Source organism: Hordeum vulgare, chromosome 6H (genome assembly GCF_904849725.1).
Source record: "Hordeum vulgare subsp. vulgare chromosome 6H, MorexV3_pseudomolecules_assembly, whole genome shotgun sequence".
NCBI classification, from domain to species: domain Eukaryota; kingdom Viridiplantae; phylum Streptophyta; class Magnoliopsida; order Poales; family Poaceae; genus Hordeum; species Hordeum vulgare.
Window position 1 is genome coordinate 480590323 of NC_058523.1, and position 8078 is coordinate 480598400.

At 48.9% G+C, this 8078-nt stretch overlaps 1 pseudogene; it reads right to left on the bottom strand.

Annotated features, from left to right (window-relative positions):
- Positions 1 to 6453: 6453 nt before the first annotated feature.
- Positions 6454 to 7758, bottom strand: LOC123403077 (annotated as a pseudogene).
- Positions 7759 to 8078: the final 320 nt, after the last annotated feature.

Below are 8078 nucleotides of genomic sequence, written 5' to 3' on the forward strand. Positions count from 1 at the left end.
TGTTTCGTATACCTCTTCTACTTCAAAAATTCTGAAAAATTACGACAGTGTGAAGAATTTGCGTAGCAATCAGAAGAAAAAGAATCAACTCAAAATCTCTTACAGAAAAAAAATGAAAATTCTTTTCGTGAGCAGAAAGTTTGTGTCTTTTCCAGCATGACCAATCGATCATCCCCAATACTAATCATAACAGTTTTGCTTGGCACAAACGAAAAAAGAAACACAAAAAACACAATCATAACAGAATTATGAAAGTGTGGAAAACACAAAACATGAATAAAAAGGATAGATTTGTTGGGTTGCCTCCCAACAAGCGCTTTTGTTTAACGCCCTTAGCTAGGCGAAAGGTGATGAAATCACGTATAGTCATCTTTGGTGCTCAAACCATAGACCTCATCATAGATTCATAAGGCAATCTTATTTTCTTTCTAGGAAAGTTCTCCATGCCCTTATTTAAAGGAAATTGAAATCTAATATCCCCTTCCTTCATATCGATGATAGCACCAATAGTCCGTAGGAAAGGTCTACCAAGAATAATGGGACATGAAGGATTGCAATCTATGTCAAGTACAATGAAATCCACGAGTACATAGTTCTTATTTGGAACAATAAGAACATCATCGATCCTCCTCATGGGTTTCTTGACAGTAGAATCCGCAAGATGCAAATTAAGAGAACACTCTTCAATCTCATGAAAACCAAGAATATCACATAAAGACTTTGGAATCGCGGAAACACTAGCACCCAAATTACACAAAGCATTGCACTTATAGTTTTTGATCTTGATTTTGATAGTAGGTTCCCACTCATCATGAAGTTTTATAGGTATAGAGACTTCTAGTTCGAGCTTCTCTTCAAGAGATTTCATCATAGCATCTATGATTGCGCGGTAAAGGATTTGCTTTGGCTATAAGCATGTGGAGAGTTTGCAATGGATTGCATCAAAGAAATGCATTCAAACAAGGAGCAATTATCATAATTGAATTCCTTGAAATCCAAAGTGGGAGTTTCATTACTACCCAAAATTTTGACTTCTTCTACTCCACTCTCCACACCTTTATCATCAAGATAGGTGGACTCTGAATCATTGGGGCGTTTTTAAACCAAAGTGGATTCATATCCAGCCCCTCCATAAGTAGGTTTGACACGCGAAAACAAAGATTCAAGAGGAGACACACCAAGAACTTTAAGATCTTCGTGATTTGCATCACTAATTTCAGGTTTAGCTGCCATCTTATTGACTAAGGTAGCATGCTTGTCAGAAATTTGGCCACCAATTTTTCGAGGTGAGAAAACTGAGAACTAAGTGCAAGGAAATCATTGGCCATATCATCAACCTCTTTATTCAAACAGACCAACAAGGAATTTTTCTCTTTTAATTCCCTACGGAAGTAACTATTTTAGTCAAACTGAGAAGACATGAAACTTTTGACATTAGTTTCAATCTCTTCCAATTTTCTGAAATAGTTTAGTTTGGCCATGAGGAAAGGTCTCTCACGAACAAACCTAAGAGCGAACGAGCAAAAGGGAACGACAAAGGCAAAATAAAACGGCGAAAGGGAAAGGCGAATAAAAACGACAAATGTGAAGTGGGGGAGAGGAAAACGAGAGGCAACTGGCAACAAAAGTAAATGCAAGAGAAGAGTTTGTGAGACCTACTTGGATAGATCTTGATTTCACCTCCCCGACAACGGCGCCAGAAATACTTCTGCTACCTCAAAAAGATCCCCGACAACGGTGCCAGAAATACTTCTGATGTTTGCTATGTATCCCTTGCAACGGCGCGAGGAAATAGTTGTGTCGACGGCACCAGGAATCCTTCAGCTAAGGCTACGCCTTAAGGGACTTCCTAGGCAAGTATGCAAAGGATTTCCCCCGTGGCCTTGGAGCCTTGCGTTGGTGTTCCCTCAAAGCGGAAAGGGTGATGTAGCACAACGACGATAAGTATTTCCCTCAGTTTGATAACCAAGGTATCAATCCGGCGGAAGAGTATCTCAAGATCCTGCACAAACACAAAAGCTTGCAATCAACGCAATGGAGGGGTTGTCAATCCCTTACAGATTGTTTGCCAAGTGAGAACTGAAAGCAACAAAGTAACAAAGCAAAGTAAAAGCGGAGTTGTAAACGACGGATGTGAATAGACCCGGGGGCCGTAGTGTTTACTAGTGGCTTATCTCATGAAAGCAAGTAGACGGTGGGTGAACAAATTACCGTCGAGCAATTGATAGAACCGCGCAAAGTCGTGACGATATCTATGCAATGATTATTTCTATAGGCATCGCGTCCGAAGCAAGTAGACTGATACTTTCTGCATCTACTACTATTACTCCACACGTCGACCGCTATCCAACATGCATCTAGTGTATTAAGTCCATAAGAACAGAGTAACGCCTTAAGCAAGATGACATGATGTAGAGGGATAATCTCAAATCAATGATAAAAACCCCATCTTTTTACCCTTGATGGCAACTACTTGATGTGTGCCTTGTTGCCCCTACTGTCACTGGGAAAGGTCACCACATGGTAGAACCCAAAACCAAGCACTTCTCCCATTGCAAGAATCATATATCTAGTTGGCCAAACAAAACCCAAGACTCGGAGAGACTTACAAGGATATCAAATCATGCATATAAGAAATGAGCAAAGACTCAAATATATATCATAGATAATCTGATCACAAATCCACAATTCATCGGATCTCGACAAACACACCGCCAAAGAAGATTACATCGGGTAGATCTCCATGAAGATCATGGAGAACTTTGTATTGAAGATCCAAGAGAGAGATGAAGCCATCTAGCTACTAACTACGGACCCGTAGGTCTGAAGTGAACTACTCACGAGTCATTGGAGGGGCGATGATGATGATGAAGAAGCCCTCCAACTCCAAAGTCCCCTCCGGCAGGGCGCCGGGAAGGGTCTCCAGATGAGATCTTGCGGAAACGGAAGCTTGCGGCGGCGGAAAAGTATTTTCGAGGCTCCCCTGGTTTTTTGCGGAATATTTGGGAATTTATAGGCCAAAGACCTAGGTCAGGGGGCGGCCAGGGAAGCCACAAGCCTGCCCACCACCGCCTCCCCTGGTGGCGGAGTGGGGGCTTGTGGGCTCCCTGGAGCCCACCTTGCTTGGCCCAAAAGCCCCCTAGTCTTCTTCCGTTCGGTAAAAAATCATTTTGGGGTTTTCTTCCGTTTGGACTCCGTTCCAAAATCAGATCTGAAAAGAGTCAAATACACGGAAAATACAGGAACTGGCACTTGGCACTGAATTAATAAGTTAGTCCCAAAAAAGGTATAAAAGGTACATAAAACAACCAAAGAAGACAAGATAACAACGTGAAACCATAAAAAATTATAGATACGTTTGAGAGGTATCAACGTGTCAAGTATTTATCCCTATGACCATGAGACCATATAACTCACTGACATCGGAGGAATACTTTGTGTGTATCAAACGTCACAACGTAACTATGTGGCTATAAAGATGCTCTACAGGTATCTCCGAAGGTGTCCGTTGAGTTAGTATGGATCAGGACTAGTATGAGACCAAACGATTTGTCACTCCGTGTGACAGAGAGGTATCTCGGGGCCCACTCGGTAATACAACATCACACACAAGCCTTGCAAGCAATGTGACTTAGTGTAAGTTGCGGGATCTTGTATTACGGAACGAGTAAAGAGACTTGCCGGTAAACAAGATTGAAATAGGTAAGCGGATACTGACAATCGAATCTCAGGCAAGTAACATACCAAGGACAAAGGGAATGACATACGTGATTATATGAATCCTTGGCACTGAGGTTCAAACGATAAGATCTTCGTAGAATATATAGGATCCAATATGGGCATCCAGGTCCTGCTATTGGATATTGACTGAGGAGTCCCTCGGGTCATGTCTACATAGTTCTCGAACCCGTAGGGTCTGCACACTTAAGGTTCAATGTTGTTTTATGCGTATTTGAGTTATATGGTTGGTTACCGAATGTTGTTCGAAGTCCCGGATGATATCACGGACGTCACGAGGGTTTCCGAAATGGTTCGGAGACGAAGATTGATATATAGGATGACCTCATTTGATTATCGGAAGGTTTTCGGAATTACGGGGAATGTACCGGGAATGACGAATGGGTTCCGGATGTTCACCGGGGGGGGGGGGGCAGCCCACCCCGGGGAAGCCCATAGGCCTTAGGGGTGCCGCACCAGCCCTTAATGGGCTGGTGGGCAAGCCCAAGAAGGCCCCCGTGGAAGGAGATAAGAAAATCAAAGAGAAAAGAAAAAAAGGGAAAGTGGGAAGGAAGGGAAGGACTCCACCTTCCAATCCTAGTTGGACTAGGATTGGAGGAGGAATCCTCCTCCCCCCCTTCGGCCGACCCCCTTGGGGCTCCTTGAGCCTCAAGGCAAGGCCCCTCCCCTCCCACCTATATATACGAAGGTTTTAGGGCTGATTTGAGACAACTTTTCCACGGCAGCCCGACCACATACCTCCATGGTTTTTCCTCTAGATCGCGTTTCTGCAGAGCTCGGGCGGAGCCCTGCTGAGATTAGATCACCACCAACCTCCGGAGCATCGTCACGCTGCCGGAGAACTCATCTACCTCTCCGTCTCTCTTGCTGGATCAAGAAGGCCGATATCATCGTCGAGCTGTACGTGTGCTGAACGCGGAAGTGCCGTCCGTTCGGCGCTAGATCGGAGCGGATCGTGGGACGGTTCGTGGGACGGTTCACGGGGCAGATCGAGGGACGTGAGGACGTTCCACTACATCAACCGTGTTTATTAACGCTTCTGTTGTGCGATCTACAAGGGTACGTAGATCTGAAATCCCCCTCGTAGATGGACATCACCATGATAGGTCTTCGTGCGCGTAGGAATTTTTTTGTTTCCCATGCGACGTTCCCCAACACATACTCGTCGTAGCCAACTCTGCTGCAACAGTCGCCACCTCACGCAACATCCGTGCACGAGCCGTGTCGTACCCTGGCCACCCGCGTCGCCGACACAATCCGTCTGCACTGTCCCGCCGCCGCCCTTGTACAACACCGAGCGCATCATCTTGATGCTCTCACACTACGATCTATCCGACCGTCTCCACGTCTGGTCGTCGGTCTGATCGCGAGCCGAATCCGTCGCTTCCACAACATCTTCAACAACCACAACGCCGGTCCGATCGCCACGTCTAGCCGATCCTTACCGACCGCAGCCCATCGAACGGTCCAGGCCTCCTTCCCGAAGTGTCCGACACCACCGACCGCATCCGCGATCGCCACCATGCTCCACCTTGCGCCAATCGGACGTTCCCTGGCACCCGTCGAGCATGATCCTCGTATCTCCGGATGATCTTCCGCATAGCCTTCTCGTAACCTTGCTCATGATACCACTTGTTAGAATAAAACGCTAATGCAAGATCATAGACGACACGTCGAGGCACGATATTTGTTAACGAGGTTCACCGATATGGCTACATCCCCGGGACATGACTACGTGCGCTCCTCCCCAAGATACCGCAACACCGGCCGCCCGGGCGCCGGCACAACTCGCCGGCTCCCCCGCGTACCTATTGCTATCCGATCGTCATGGGTTACAACGTGTGGTTCCCCTCGATATATAAGAGGCCTAGGATACAACGTGTCCGACTCCTACACGACTCGTACCTATCCACACCAATTACAACTCCAAGTACACGTAACCCCTTGCGTACACAATATTCGACACAAATATAACATAGTGCATGACACATGTAACCATCTTTGTCCACATGATCTTAGTGTGAGAAAATCCAACAAAATTGTGACCAAACGGTGTGGTCTGACGTTGCACACTGCGCCGTATGCGTGAATGCACGCTCCACATACTACAAACACCCATGACTCAATACCCTGAATAGCACATATTGACTTCATGTAAGAATGTTATAAATCAATTTTGATTCTGCAAAGATCACATGAATACAACATACGGTTTCCAATTTTACAAATCACATGTTCACCTCAAACAGGAGCAATTTTTGAAGTTCTAAGGACCATATTCGAAACATAGGCACATCCTTTAACTTAGCTATTAGTAGAAGTACATTATTTTGACCAGTACTTGCCAAAGAATTTACATGACAAGGTATTTCACATATCCTGTCTACGTGACATTTAAGTCGTGCTTTTCCACTTTCGGTCTGAACAATATAAATAGCTTGAATCCTATAAATTGTACTCGATCTTTCCTTTTATGCAACACAACAAACCTGTGATATAATTAAACATGCATGTACACCACTAATTAATCAACCAGCACATCCTTTTTTTATCTACCTGCTGGCGTGTAATCGTCAACATGCTTGAGCTTGTGTGGTCGATCGAACCGGCGAGTTGAGAAAGTGAACGTGCATGTAGTAACAAATTAAATTGAAACCCATTCCGAGCATGCATGCATGCATGCGCGCGTGCACCTTCTTCCATAGGAGGGAGGAATCATCTGCAGCCGCCGGCGGCGATGCCGATCCTGTTGCTCTTGACGTCGCAGACGACGCTGAACGTCTGCTGCTGCGTGTTCCCGATGATGGCGGCGCTCCTCGTGGGTGCGAACACGAGGCACGTCGTGGAGCTGTCCACGTCGACGAGCAGGTTCTGCGCCGACAGCTTGAGCGCCGCGCCGCCGGAGAAGGCCATGCTGACCGCTGGGACGCGCAGGCTGGACGCCTGGCCCACGAAGCACGTGTCGAGGATGGAGTAGGCGTCGGTGCGCTTGGTCCCCTTCATGGCCCCCGCCACCGCCTTGCTGAGGGTGTCGTAGACGGTGGTGGGCAGGCGCGTGATGACCGTGCCGGAGTCGATGATGGTGGGCAGGCTGGAGTATTCGGAGGACGACATGGCCAGCGGCTTCCCGGTGACGGTCACCCCGGAGAGCTTGATGAAGTAGAGCGAGTCGTCGAGCGTGTTGGACACCATGGGCGTGTAGGACTACTGGCCCGGGTTGTAAGAGGCGATGGAGAGGTAGCCGGAGGAGGAGGAGGAGGGGAGGCAGTAGGAGAAGGAGTAGCCGAGGGTGGGCGCGAGCTGGTAGAGCAGCGAGAGCTTGTTGCGTGCCAGGCCCATGAGGCCGGCGGAGCGGCCGAAGAGGCCCTCGTTGTCTTGCCCGCACCCGTAGTAGAAGTTGGGCACGCTGTTGGAGCCGAAGGAGACGGTGCCCTTGCTGAGGTAGCCGACGGAGAAGGAGCTGCCGCCGTAGCTGGCCTGGTAGATGCAGACGTCGGAGGAGGAGCAGGCGGCCGGGTTGAGCGTGGCGGTGGAGAGGTCGTTGCACTGCGGCGTGGAGCAGGAGACGGCGGCATAGGAGCTTGACGTCTTGGGGTCGAACACCGGGCCGGACTGCCGGTGGCACGACACCCGACAGGGGGAGCACTGGAGCCAGGTGAGGGAGGAGCCCGTGTTCACCACCATGATGTAGGGCTTGGCCGGGGTGCCGAGGCCCATGCGGGTCACGTAGTTGTCCACGCCGTACGACGTGCCCGGCGTCAGCGGCACCGACGCGAGGGAGCCGTCGACGGCGGCGTCGTCGTTCGCCCGGTAGAGCGAGGCCACCGTGACCGTGGGGCGCGCCGAGGACGACGTCGGCGCTGCCTTGGCGAGGCGCGCGGCCAGGGACGCGATGCGGGTGTCGTCGTGGGTGAGCACCGCCGAGAAGGGGAGGTCCGACGGGACCGACACCGGCGAGCAGGGGCCCCGCGAGTGGTGCAGCGGGAGGTGCATGGCGGTGCTGTTCAGGTGCTCGAAATCTGCAGCTGTCGAGACGACACCAACACAGTCAGTACACCTCAAAGAAGTTACCACAACTTATTAACCCTGACAGAATTCATTAACTGTTGGTACAGTACGTAGGAATTAAGTTTGCTGCTGGCAAGCAAAAGCACCGGGCAGCTCGACATGGCCCATGATCACGAGTGATTTGAGGGTGATCGATGTACGATGATGCATCACCCGACATGGCAGCCATGCAGTGCCACGTACTACCGGGAAAATTGATAAAAATAATCCCGGGGAAAGAACTCACAGAGTGATCTCTCGAAGAAAATATTTCACCAGACTGACCTTTTTAT